Source organism: Hyla sarda, chromosome 8, assembly GCF_029499605.1.
Source record: "Hyla sarda isolate aHylSar1 chromosome 8, aHylSar1.hap1, whole genome shotgun sequence".
NCBI lineage: Eukaryota > Metazoa > Chordata > Amphibia > Anura > Hylidae > Hyla > Hyla sarda.
Genome location: NC_079196.1, coordinates 50,221,150 through 50,234,983, shown reverse-complemented (window position 1 = coordinate 50,234,983; position 13,834 = coordinate 50,221,150). Strand labels below are relative to the sequence as shown.

At 46.7% G+C, this 13,834-nt stretch overlaps 1 protein-coding gene across 1 annotated transcript in view; it reads right to left on the bottom strand.

The window, feature by feature from the left end:
• The window catches only part of DHRS9 (dehydrogenase/reductase 9), a 55,654-nt gene that overhangs the window by 36,695 nt on the left and 5,125 nt on the right, over positions 1-13,834 (bottom strand). The gene's annotated exons all lie outside the window — the stretch shown is intronic.

Genomic DNA, 13,834 nt, shown 5'->3' with positions numbered 1-13,834 from the left:
ATAAAAGGAGCACTGCAGCGCAACCTCTTCAGTCTGCAGAGAGGAGCAAGGAGTACAGAAATGGCGGAGCGCAGTGCTACATGTGGTGAGAGTCACAAGATGGCGCCTGAACACAGAAAAGTTGCCCTGGCCACAACGCAACTTTTCCAGGACTTGGCCGATCGCTTGCAGTGGTTATCCATCAGCACAGAGGGGACTTGCGATCTACCTCCGCTGCCTGAGGACGACGAGCGGCCGGCTACCCCGAAAGGGGAATCACCAGGGACATCCAAGACAGCATCACCAGTGAGACTGTCCCCTCCCCACCGGACATGGGGGTCCTGGGCCGAGATCCCAACGGAGGAATCAAGTATGAGTACTCGGGCGAAAGCCGCTTTCTCATCCTCGTCTAGCCCAGAGCCAGAGATCCCCTTGTCCCAGGTCACCCTGCCGAGTGCACACCCGCGCTCACCCCCTCTGCTTAAGTGGGTGTTCGGGGACAAACCGGAGTTCATACAGTATATGTGGGACCTCGTTCTGCCCAGTCCTGGGAAGTCCCATCCACCGGTCCCCACAGCTCAGCGAGAGAGGGCCTGCAGGGAGGCTGAAACTGCTAAAATTATAGAGAAGCTGAGAGCCCATCACAGGGAGCATTATGGGCCAACGGATCTTCATTTCCCTTATGAAGAAAGGGTTAAGCAGCAAAAGGACACCAAACAGTTGGAGGCCCTTTATATCAGAATGTGGGACTACCCCCAAGAGGGTGAAGCACCGCTAGAGCAACGACACGCTACGGTTATTAAATTTGACAAGGCCAGGGGATATGGTACCCTCCAAGATTGTAGGCATGTGGGTACCATCCTGGTGAACCGCAGGACCGTGCAGCGAAACTACTTGCCCAGAAAATACCACTCCTTGGAGGAGGGGGAGATCGTTGAGTACACCCCTGTTTAGGGTCTGCAGGGTGAGTGGGCTGCAGCAGTTACGAGGCCCAAGAACCTGACTCAACTCCCCTTCACCTATTTTCCCTCCGATGACTGGGAGGCGGATCCGTTCGGACTCAGGCCGACAAGGCCTCCCACAACTGTCTGTGGAGAAAAGAAAAGATTCAGCTCCCACGACATGGATCATCAGCATCAGCCAAGGTCCCACCATGACGTCTCCACGTCTGAAAATGTGCCCAGGCCTACTCCCCCTGAGGAGGTTTGGCCTGACCAGCAGGCACCAACCTCACAAGTGCCTAGGCCTACTCCATGCCCGGAGGTTTGGCCTGACCACCAGGCACAGACAGACGTGCCGCGGCCTACTCCTACCAAGGAGGTGAGGCCGGATCAACCGGCACCAACCGTTGTTCCAGCAGCCCTTTATTTCATGATCAGTGTGAATCCGTCAGTGTCCCAGTCCAGGCTCACTAATGTTACTTGAGACACTGCAATTAACCCCATGAAGAGGTCCCCACCCTGCTCTGTGTCCGAGAGAGGCAAGAATCCAGATAAGTACTGGAAGGATTCATATTTTTAAATAGAAGTAATTTTCAAATCTGTTTAACTTTCTGGTACCAGTTGACTAGAAAAGAATGTGTTTTCCACTGGAGTACCCGTTTATTATGGTTATTATGTTGTTACCAGTAAATCATGTTTCTTAAACTATGCTGTTAAATTTTGTCATTACCCTCTAAGCCCAAGGAAGGGACATGGCTTCCTTGAGGTTTCCCCCACAGGGGTTTTTTCCTCACCTGAATGCTGGAGAGTGACTCTTTGTGAGTCGGGGGTTTGCCATTTTAGGTGTCATGTGATTTTAAATAAAATTGTGACTATTTGACACCTGATTATAATGCATCTTGTCTGTATTTTGTGCTCTTTGGTTACATTTGTTTGGCTTGGGAGTTGGGGGTCCATCAAATTTAGCAAAGTCACAGAGCCGGACATGGGTCTGGGCACACAGGACCACAACCTGCTCAGTGAGTGCATTTTTGGGTCGGAGGTCTCTGGTACAGAGAATGTTACAGAGGACAGCATAACTCCTTGTGTGCGCTCATCTGACCCTAATCTAAGGGATCCTTGAAAGACAATGAAGATGTAAATTAAAGTAAATATATGTATATATCTTTTGCCCTATATATAATTCATGCACATTCTTAAAGAGATACTGACCAGAATCCAAATACTGCTTCTTCTGAGACTGAAGTTGTATTACAAAAAACTTTTCCAAAATTCAAGTAACATTCTAAAATGTTTGCATTGTATTGATCTTCCTCAGGAGTTGAATACCATTTACAGTTATTACCGCGAAACCCTAACTACAAAAGTATTTTTCCTGTAAGGAGAAGCGCTTTCTTTGAAAGGGACATTATGGGGTCTGCTGAGGGACTTTGGGTTACACCACTCAAACCATCATCACATGGGTTCCATGGTCTATCACAGGGCGCCTTAGGAACCCCCAACTATCAAATTTGTATGGCATGCCCTGAAGAAATACCGTATATACTCGAGTATAATGCGCCTAATTTCACCCCAAAAAAACAAGAAAAGTTGTTGACTCGACTATAAGCCTAGGGTGGGAAATACATCATCCCACCCTGTCATCATCTAGACCCCGTTATCATCCCCCCCTTCATCATCACCGCCTGTCAATCCCTTCATCAGTAGTCTTCAACCTGCGGACCTCCAGATGTTGCAAAACTACAACTCCCAGCATGCCCGGACAGCCATCGGCTGTCCCGGCATGCTGGGAGTTGTAGTTTTGAAACCTCTGGAGGCCCGCAGGTTGAAGACCACTGCTGCCTTCGTAATCATCCAGACCCCCCCTCCCCTTTAGTTTTCTACTCACCTCCCCTCAGTGGGAAGGAAGGGTGAGCTGGTCCGGGCCATCTATGTTGCAGGGACCGTCCGGTGGGGAGGGTTAGTCGTTCCGGGCTGTCCATTTTCACTGGGGGGCCCCTCTTCTCCGCGCCTCCCCCGGACTAGTGACGTAGCCTTAACAACGACGCACAGGGACGTTCATGCGCAGGCTGCGAATGAACATCCCTGTGCGTCGTCGTCAAGGCAACGTCACCCTTCCTTCCCATCGAGGGGAGGTGAGTAGAAAACTAAAGGGGGGGGGGGGGGTCTGAATGATGACGAAGGCCGCAGTAGTCTTCAACCTGCGGACCTCCAGAGGTTTCAAAACTACAACTCCCAGCATGCCCGGACAGCCGATGGCTGTCCGGGCATGCTGGGAGTTGTAGTTTTGCAATATCTGGAGGTCCACAGGTTGGAGACCACTTAGAAGGGATTGACAGGCGGAGAGTTCACTCGAGTATAAGCCGAGGGGGGCATTTTCAGCACGAAGAATCGTGCTGAAAAACTCGGCTTATACTCGAGTATATACGGTGAGTAAATGACTAGTATAGGAATACCCTGGAATGTTTGATTGTGGCCCTTGCCAGTGTGCCTGTTTATGATACTGGGAGTAAGGCAATTCTTTTTTCAGAATATAGGTAGAAATGGAAAACAGCAAACCCGTTTCTGTGTTTCCATTGCACTGTGTATAGTAGTGGCCGGCAGTTTCCTTGTGTCAATAATTATACGGTTTATTTGGCTTTATTCCATACTAAAAATAATAACTCCTCACCACCAGGCTTGGTGCTGCCAGGCGGGTCATAATAATATTACTGGAATAGTAGAGACAGGTTTTTCAGCTTTTCGTAGCCACCCACAGAACTACAGTATGATTTATTTGTCTGCAGTTCAGCACCAGTACCAGCTAGTAAGTATTATATAATCCTCCCAGTGACTCATGTCGGTGCAGATACTATGAATTATAGTCTGTTTCCTGCAGGCTGGTTTCATGTTTAATAATTCCAATACCTCCTTAAAAGTATCTGGCAGCAAATATACAATTACTGTACAGTGATCCCTCAACTTACAATGGCCTCAACATACAATAGTTTCAACATACAATGTTTTTTTTCTGGACCATTGTAACTTGAAACCAGACTCAACATACAATGTACAGACAGTCCAGATCTGTGAGACGTGTCACAACTGGAGGAACTGACCAATCAGAATGGGCATTTTACTGGTAAATCACCTCTATTACTGAAGTGTATGCACTGACTGGCTTTCTGGTAGCGCCCCCTACAGTACAGGGAGGAACTACAAGTTCTGTACTACTCCTTACCTGTGCCAGGGTTAGCTGCTCCTTTGGACACCAAGTAAGGGCGGCTCCATTTGGGACACTGCGTGTACTGTATAGGACCCTGAAGAAGCTCCTGTCCTCTACATAATCCATTGTTCCCAACCCGGATGCCTCCAGCTGTTGCAAAGCTACAACTCCCAGCATGCCCGGACAGCTGTTGGCTGTCCGGGCATGCTGGGAGTTGTAGTTTTGCAACAGCTGGAGGCACCCTGGTTGGGAAACACAGACATAGACAGTGATTTACAGCTCCCAGCAGATCTTTCTTACTTTTATATGTAAGGATTTGCTTTATTTCTATTAGTTATCTACTTATTTTTCTTAAATCCTCACCTTTTCCTATTTTTGATGACATTTTGGTAGTTTCAGAATCAATTACCAGGTTTCCATAGAGTTCTGGTCTCAACATACAATAGTTTCAACATACAATGGTCGTCCTGGAACCGATTAATATTGTAACTTGAGGGACCACTGTACATTGTTTCTCAGGCACAGCACCACACATTATATAGTGGCTATGCCTGGTATTGTAGCTCAGTGTCATTCTCTTGGGCTCCTTTCTGCTAAGTTCTGTGGTGTTGCCAGGAGGATTCAGACCCCCACACATCCAATATTATATTTAAAATGTAAAATACAATGGCCACTGTAGATGTTTTGGTGACCTTAGATCAGGTTGATCCAATTTCTGTTACCCATGTGTCGTGTGAACCTGGACAGAACTTCCCCCAGTGCCAGTGTTTCAGCCACGATCCTAAAGAAGATGTCATGTGGTGAAGAGAAAAGCTCTCTGCATACTACATAGAAGGGTGTAGGGTACTGTAAGTTTATTTGCAAAACATTAATAGCTTATATTGAGGTATTCCAAAACTTTAAAGGGGTTATTCAGGAAAAAACTTTTTATATATATATATATATATATATATATATATATATATATGTATATATCAACTGGCTCCAGAAAGTTAAACAGATTTGTAAATTACTTCTATTAAAAAATCTTAATCCTTTCAGTACTTATGAGGTGCTGAAGTTGAGTTGCTCTTTTCTGTCTAAGTGCTCTCTGATGACACGTGTCTCGGGAACCGCCCAGTTTAGAAGCAAATCCCCATAGCAAACCTCTTCTACTCTGTGCAGTTCCCGAGAAAAGCAGAGATGTCAGCAGAGAGCACTGTTGCCAGACAGAAAACAACAACAACTCAACTTCAGCAGCTGATAATTATTGAAAGGATTAAGTTTTTTAATAGAAGTACTTTACAAATCTGTTTAACTTTCTGGAGCCAGTTGATATAAAAAAAAAATATATAGTTTTTTTCCTGGAATACCCCTTTAATCCCTTAAGGACGCAGCCCATTTTGGCCTTAAGGACGCAGAAAATTTTATTTTTACGTTTTCATTTTTTCCTCCTCACCTTCAAAAAGTCATAACTCTTTTATATTTTCATCCACAGAGTAGTATGAGGGCTTGTTTTTTGCATGACCAGTTGTCCGTTGTAATGCCATCACTCACTTTACCATAAAATGTATGGCGCAATCAAAAAAATACTATTTGTGTGGGGAAATTAAAAAGAAAACCGCAATTTTGCTAATTTTGGAAGGTTTCGTTTTCACGCCGTACAATTTATGGTAAAAGTGATGTGTTCTTTATTCTTTGGGTCAATACGATTAAAATGATACCCAAGATAACATACTTTTCTATTACTGCTGCGCTTAAAAAAATCACAAACTTTTTAACCAAATTAGTATGTTTAAGATCCCCCTATTTTGAAGACCTATAACTTTTTCATTTTTCCGTATAAGCGGTGGTATGAGGGCTTTGTTTTTGCGCCATGATCTATACTTTTTATTGATACCATATTTACTTATATAAAACTTTTAATACATTTTTTATAAAAATTTTTGGGAATAAAATGTTATAAAAAAGCAGCTATTTTGGACTTTTGTTTTTTTTACGTTCACGCCATTCACCATACGGTATCATTAACATTTTATTTTAATAGTTCAGATATTTACACACGCGGCGATACCAAATATGTATATAAAATATTTTTTTAACACTTTTTTGGGGTGAAATAGGAAAAATGGGGCAATTTACGTTTTTATTGGGGGAGGGGGTTTTTCACATTTGTTTTACTTTATTTTTTTTACTTTTATTTCTACACTTTAATAGTCCCCATAGGGGACTATTTAAAGCAATCATTCGATTGCTAATCCTGTTCAGTGCTATGTATAGGCCACAGCACTGATCAGGGTTATCGGTCATCTTCTGCTCTGGTCTGCGGGAAGGCAGATCAGAGCAGAAGACTCCCGGAAGACAGCGGATGCAGGTGAGGGGACCTCCGGCTACCGTGCTGGAGGATTGGATCGCCGCGGCAGGGCTGCGGGCGATCCGATCATCCAATTAAGTGACCGTGATGCTGCAGATGCCGTGATCTGTATTGATCACAGCATTTGAGGGGTTAATGGCAGACATCCGCGGGATTGCGGGTGTCCGCCATTACCGGTGGGTCCCTGGCTGCGATCAACAGCCGGGACCTGCCACGCATGATCCGGGCATCGCTCTGATGCCCGCGGTTATGCTTAGGACGTAAATGTACGTCCTGATGAATTAAGTACCGCATCACCAGGACATACATTTACGTCCTTCGTCGTTAAGGGGTTAAGTGTTAAAGCCTGCCTAATGATCGTATCACATGAATACTGCTTTGGTCACATGATCCTGGATCAAGATGATGGGTGTGAGAGAAGTCCCTACTTCAGCCTTGTCTCCTAGAAGGTGTGAATCCAAAACCTGCTTGTCAGTCTAGGCCTGTCTTTTGCCAGAACAACATCCCCTAGCTTTGCTCCTGCTAGGCATACCTACATATTGGCCAAAGTGTTAACTCAAGGTGAAAACCTGTTCGACATGCAAGTTACTGTCCTGTTCCGATCCATTCTGTGAGGATAAAGTACTTCAAGTATTCAGCTCTAGAATTTTTATTTTTATTTTAGTCAGAGGAGAAAAACAAGGCTGAACAAGGGTCCCTCTGCAATACACTTATCTCTTCAGTAACGTATGGTCAGAGTTAGTGCTTACTGACTGATACTTTATTGAAAGTTTTTCTGTGTCCCTCCCGGTCTCATGTCCCAAACCAGAGTTTGTAAGTAAAAGGACAAGTATTGCATCACAGTAAGCCAACCTATGTAGATTCTCATCAGAAGAGAACACAGAAATTGGACTGTTGAACGTCTGTATTCTGTCTACATTTGCATCTTCAAGTTGTTTCATGGAATCCTTGTATCCAGAGGTCTCATTTCTGCACTATGCATTAAAGGAACAACTAATTTGACAAAAGGATTAGTGGGGTTCACAGGGGAACAATGGGTTTGTACACCACCCTGTCACTTGACATAACAGTTAAAGGGGTACTCCGCTGCTCAGTGTTTGAAACAAATTCTTCCAAACGCTGGAGCCGGCAGCGGGAGCTTGTGATGTCATGGCCCCGCCCCCTCATTATGTCATACCCCGCCCCCTCAATGCAAGTCTATGGGAGGGGCGTGACAGCTGCCAAGCCCCCTCCCATAGACTTGCATTGAGGGGGCTGGGTGTGACATCATGATGGGGCGGGGCTATGATGTCACAAGCTTCTGACTCCGGCTCCAGCATTTGGGACAAACTGTTCAGCGGAGTACCCCTTTAAAGTATTATTACTATAGCTAGCTTGCAGAATAATGCTCATTATATATGTGGCCAACACAAAAGTGCAGGGATAATATACATTATCTATCTATCTATCTATCTACATATATATATATATATATACACACACAAAATATCAATACAATATAGAAATAATGCAAAAGTGACGTCAAAATAGGATAATGCAGGTGTTATTATAGTATTGGAAATGTCCTTTACTTGATCTTCACGTGATTCTATTAGTGTTGCTCACGAATATTCGCAATTCGAATATTATTCGCGAATATCGCATATTCGCGAATTCGCGAATTTTGCGAATATAGCGCTATATATTCGTAATTACGAATATTCGTTTTTTTTGTTTGGTTTTTTTTTTCACAGTACACATCACAGTGATCATCCCTCTCTGCTTCCAGCTTGTGTGGTGTAAAGAAGGCTGTAATACTACTGTGTGAGACTGGCGTGCGAAAATTCGCATATGTGAACATTAGCATATGGTAATTTTCGCATATGCAAATTTTCGCGTATGCTAATTTTGTATATGCTAATATTCCCATATGTTAATTTTCGCATACACGAATGTTCGCATATGCGAAAAAAAATGAGAATATAACGAATATGCGAATATTCGCGAATATATACCGAATATTCGTCCATATATTCGCGAATATTCGCGATTTCGAATATGGCCTATGCCGCTCAACACTAGATTCTATTTGCATTTATTACCAGTCATGGGATAGGGACCCCCATATCCCCCACAAAGAACCATTTACTAGTATTATATATATAAGACAAACAGACTTTTGGAAAAAAGGCCACGGCCGTTTATTGAGGTTAATTAAAATAATAAATAAATAATTTAATAAACCTTTAATAAATAAATAAATAATTTAATAACTACCATCAAGAAATGACTTTTATAACCCGAATTATAAACACCATAAACATCAGCTGTCCACCCAGAGGAATCTGGGTGACACCCCCACAAAAGCATGCCAACAGCATGCTTACCCCAAAACCGTGGCCTTTCAACCATACTCTGCAGACCTAAATTAAAAATATCCGAGCCAATCTGCGACAAGTGAACCCCATCCTCCCAATACAGCCCAGGCACAAAACCCTCCAAGTCAGTATGCCTATAAGAAAAACCACTCATATTTTTCATGAAATTCTCCATACCTCTGTTCAGACGTCTTCGGATTTTTTCCAGAAATCTAACATTTCTAGCTGACCATGTCAGCCTCGGTATAATTTCAGAAAAAACAAGAACAGTGGAAGGAAAACATTCATGTAAAGCAAACATTGTTTGCTTGAATGATTGAAAAAGAAAAGAGGTGTTAAACTTGCCAACATCGTTGCCACCATCATGCACTATAAGTATATCAGGAGTAGGCCAAAAGGCAGCTTTGGTTATACATGTATCAAACAGCTCTACCCATTTCAAACCCCTTTTACCTCCCCAGAAAACACAGACCTTATTGTTTGGCATATTTAAGTTTAAACCGCCAGGTCTAATTGCAGCCCGCTTCTTTGCCCAATGGACGAATGAATGTCCAATCACCCAGACAATTCTGATAGGCTCATCTGAAAGAGAGAGTACTAGTTAATCAGCAGTTCTGGGCGAATGTATATTTTATATCTATTGGATTTCCATCTACCGATATTCATAATTTGGTCATCAGAAAAACCAGCCAAGGCCGCCTCAGTCGCAGCCCCAATCCTAAATGAATGGGGGCTGATCCTAAGGGTACCAACACCTAACTCATTACAGCATTTCTTAAGCACATATTTAAATTGAAATGATGTTAAAGGGGAACCATCAGAGTGAGCGAAAAAAGGGGCAGAACCCAACACATAAGAACCACCAACCGACATGAATCTCCTGACTAAACCCACTGGACATAACTCATTACCTGGTAATTCAAAAATCTGTAAAGACTTACCATGACCCATAAGATCATTTTTTGACTTTCTTATGAATAAATTGACAAATGAACTACCCACAGAAACGGCCGTGTCACGATGCCGGCTGGCAGGTAGTGGATCCTCTGTGCCAGAGAGGGATTGGCGAGGACCGCGCTAGTGGACCGGTTCTAATTCACTACTGGTTTTCACCAGAGCCCGCCGCAAAGCGGGATGGTCTTGCTGCGGCGGTAGTGACCAGGTCGTATCCACTAGCAACGGCTCACCTCTCTGACTGCTGATGATAGGCGAGGTACAAGGGAGTAGACAGAAGCAAGGTCGGACGTAGCAGAAGGTCGGGGGCAGGCGGCAAGGTTCGTAGTCAGGGTGATAGCAGAAGTTCTGGTACACAGGCTTTAGACACACAAAACGCTTTCACTAGGCACAAGGGCAACAAGATCCGGCAAGGGAGTGCATGGGAGGAGGTCAGATATAGTCAGGGACCAGGTGGAAGCCAATTAAGCTAATTGGGCCAGGCACCAATCATTGGTGCACTGGCCCTTTAAGTCTCAGGGAGCTGGCGCGCGCGCGCCCTAGAGAGCGGAGCCGCGCGCGCCAGCACATGACAGCAGGGGACGGGAACGGGTAAGTGACCTGGGATGCGACTCGCGAGCGGGCGCGTCCCGCTGTGCGAATCGCATCCCCAACGGCCATGACAGTGCAGCGCTCCCGGTCAGCGGGACTGACCGGGGAGCTGCAGGGAGAAAGACGCCGTGAGCGCTCCGGGGAGGAGCGGGGACCCGGAGCGCTAGGCGTAACAGTACCCCCCCCCTTAGGTCTCCCCTTTTTTTTGTCCGGTGACTGCCTCCCCTGGGATGAGGACACCGGGAAGGAATGGATGGTTTCCTCAATGGCAGGCAGTACAGCAGGAGTGGGAATGGGGAGGGAGGGCAGAGGGCGAGGCCTGGCACGGGGCAGTGTGACACCAGGACGAGGGCCATGAGGAGGCACCGAGGCTTGCCTGAGTGGACTGGGAGGGGGGGAGAGGCATTTTCTGTGGCAGGCAGAGTCCCTAACGACCTTAGGGGGACCGGATACAGGTGGAACCACAGAGTCACGGCAGGGAGTACTGGGAACCGGTTTAAGGCAGTCCTTGGAACAAGAGGGACCCCAACTCTTGATCTCCCCCGTGGACCAGTCCAGGGTTGGGGAATGGTGTAGAAGCCAGGGTAGTCCAAGGAGAATCTCGGAAGTGCAATTGGGAAGGACCAAAAATTCAATTTTCTCGTGATGAGGTCCGATGCACATTAGGAGGGGCTCCGTGCGGTAACGCACGGTGCAATCCAACCTGGCTCCGTTGACCGCGGAAATGTGGAGTGGCTTGACAAGACGGGTCACCGGAATGCGGAATTTATTCACCAAGGACTCCCGAATAAAATTCCCAGAGGCACCAGAGTCCAGGCAGGCCACGGCTGAGAGGGAAGAGCTGGCTGAAGTAGAAATCCGTACAGGCACCGTGAGACGTGGAGAAGCCGACTTAGCATCAAGAGACGCCACACCCACGAGAGCTGGGTGCGAGCGTGCGTTTCCCAGACGGGGAGGACGGATAGGGCAATCCACCAAAAAATGTTCGGTACTGGCACAGTACAGACAAAGATTCTCTTCCTTACGGCGATTCCTCTCTTCCAGGGTCAGACGAGACCGATCCACTTGCATGGCTTCCTCGGCGGGAGGCCTAGGCGCAGATTGCAGTGGAGACTGTGGGAGAGGTGTCCAGAGATCTAAGTCTTTTTCCTGGCGGAGCTCTTGATGTCTCTCAGAAAAACGCATGTCAATGCGAATGGCTAGATGAATGAGTTCATGCAGGTTAGCAGGAGTTTCTCGTGCGGCCAGAACATCTTTAATGTTGCTGGATAGGCCTTTTTTAAAGGTCGCGCAGAGGGCCTCATTATTCCAGGATAGTTCAGAAGCAAGGGTACGGAATTGTATGGCGTACTCGCCAACGGAAGAATTACCCTGGACCAGGTTCAGCAGGGCAGTCTCAGCAGAAGAGGCTCGGGCAGGTTCCTCAAAGACACTTCGAATTTCCGAGAAGAAGGAGTGTACAGAGGCAGTGACGGGGTCATTGCGGTCCCAGAGCGGTGTGGCCCATGACAGAGCTTTTCCAGACAGAAGGCTGACTACGAAAGCCACCTTAGACCTTTCAGTAGGAAACTGGTCCGACATCATCTCCATGTGCAGGGAACATTGCGAAAGAAAGCCACGGCAAAACTTAGAGTCCCCATTAAATTTGTCCGGCAAGGACAGGCGGAGGCTAGGAGTGGCCACTCGCTGCGGAAGGGGTGCAGGAGCTGGCGGAGGAGATGATTGCTGCTGAAGTTGCGACTGAAGTTGCTGCACAATGGTGAATACTTCCGACAGCTGGTGGGTTAGATGGGCGATCTGTCGGGATTGCTGGGCGACCACCGTGGTGATATCAGAGATATAAGGCAGAGGGACGTCAGCGGGATCCATGGCCGGATCTACTGTCACGATGCCGGCTGGCAGGTAGTGGATCCTCTGTGCCAGAGAGGGATTGGCGAGGACCGCGCTAGTGGACCGGTTCTAAGTCACTACTGGTTTTCACCAGAGCCCGCCGCAAAGCGGGATGGTCTTGCTGCGGCGGTAGTGACCAGGTCGTATCCACTAGCAACGGCTCACCTCTCTGACTGCTGATGATAGGCGAGGTACAAGGGAGTAGACAGAAGCAAGGTCGGACGTAGCAGAAGGTCGGGGGCAGGCGGCAAGGTTCGTAGTCAGGGTGATAGCAGAAGTTCTGGTACACAGGCTTTAGACACACAAAACGCTTTCACTAGGCACAAGGGCAACAAGATCCGGCAAGGGAGTGCATGGGAGGAGGTCAGATATAGTCAGGGACCAGGTGGAAGCCAATTAAGCTAATTGGGCCAGGCACCAATCATTGGTGCACTGGCCCTTTAAGTCTCAGGGAGCTGGCGCGCGCGCGCCCTAGAGAGCGGAGCCGCGCGCGCCAGCACATGACAGCAGGGGACGGGAACGGGTAAGTGACCTGGGATGCGACTCGCGAGCGGGCGCGTCCCGCTGTGCGAATCGCATCCCCAACGGCCATGACAGTGCAGCGCTCCCGGTCAGCGGGACTGACCGGGGAGCTGCAGGGAGAAAGACGCCGTGAGCGCTCCGGGGAGGAGCGGGGACCCGGAGCGCTAGGCGTAACAGGCCGCATTACGAAGCGGAGAACTAGAAGACCTATTAGCTGCAGTAAACTCGCTGATCCTAAGTGCACAAAAAAATGATATCACAAATGCCGTCTGGAATAGCAACGACTCAAACCCATTGGTACACACCTTGGGACAAGCATAGAACAGCTTCACCAACAAGTTAAAGTCAATGGGGCGCCTCTGGTCCTTGACTGCAGAAGACAAACGATAACCTTTCAAAGCTTGCTTGATCTGATACAGAGAGCTAATCGGGCGAAGCCCCAACCATCTCTGAAAAAACGAAATGCCTGCAAAAATGTTAGAAATGTAACTGGGAGAAAGCTTCTTAACCAATAAACTCTCAAGAAAAACCAGGGAGCTAGAAACCTCAGAACTGGGAACGGAAAAATTATTGGACACACAAAACGAACACCATTTCGACCATGACTTACAATAATCCTTATATGTTTTTGCAGAGACAGAACCTCTAACATATTGCTGTATCAGTCCCATACTATGTTCCAGAGGTGAGGCGGACAAGGAAGGCCTTCCTGCTGTGCATCCGGACACATCTTGTAAAACCTGAAAAACTGACCAGTGCATCAGCAACACAATTAGTAGAGCCTTTGACATACACTGCTTTGAGCCAAATATTCAACTGTAAACATAGTAACACTAAATGACGCAAGAGTTTTATAACAGGGTCGGACTTAGAGGATAAACAATTGATAGCAAAAGCTACTCCCTTGTTATCTGTGTGTATGATTATGCGTCTGTTGCAGAATAACTGACCCCAAATCACCATTGCTACTACCACCGGAAACAGCTCTAATAGAACAATATTAGTGGTCAAACCTGCATCTATCCATGACTCTGGCCATGCT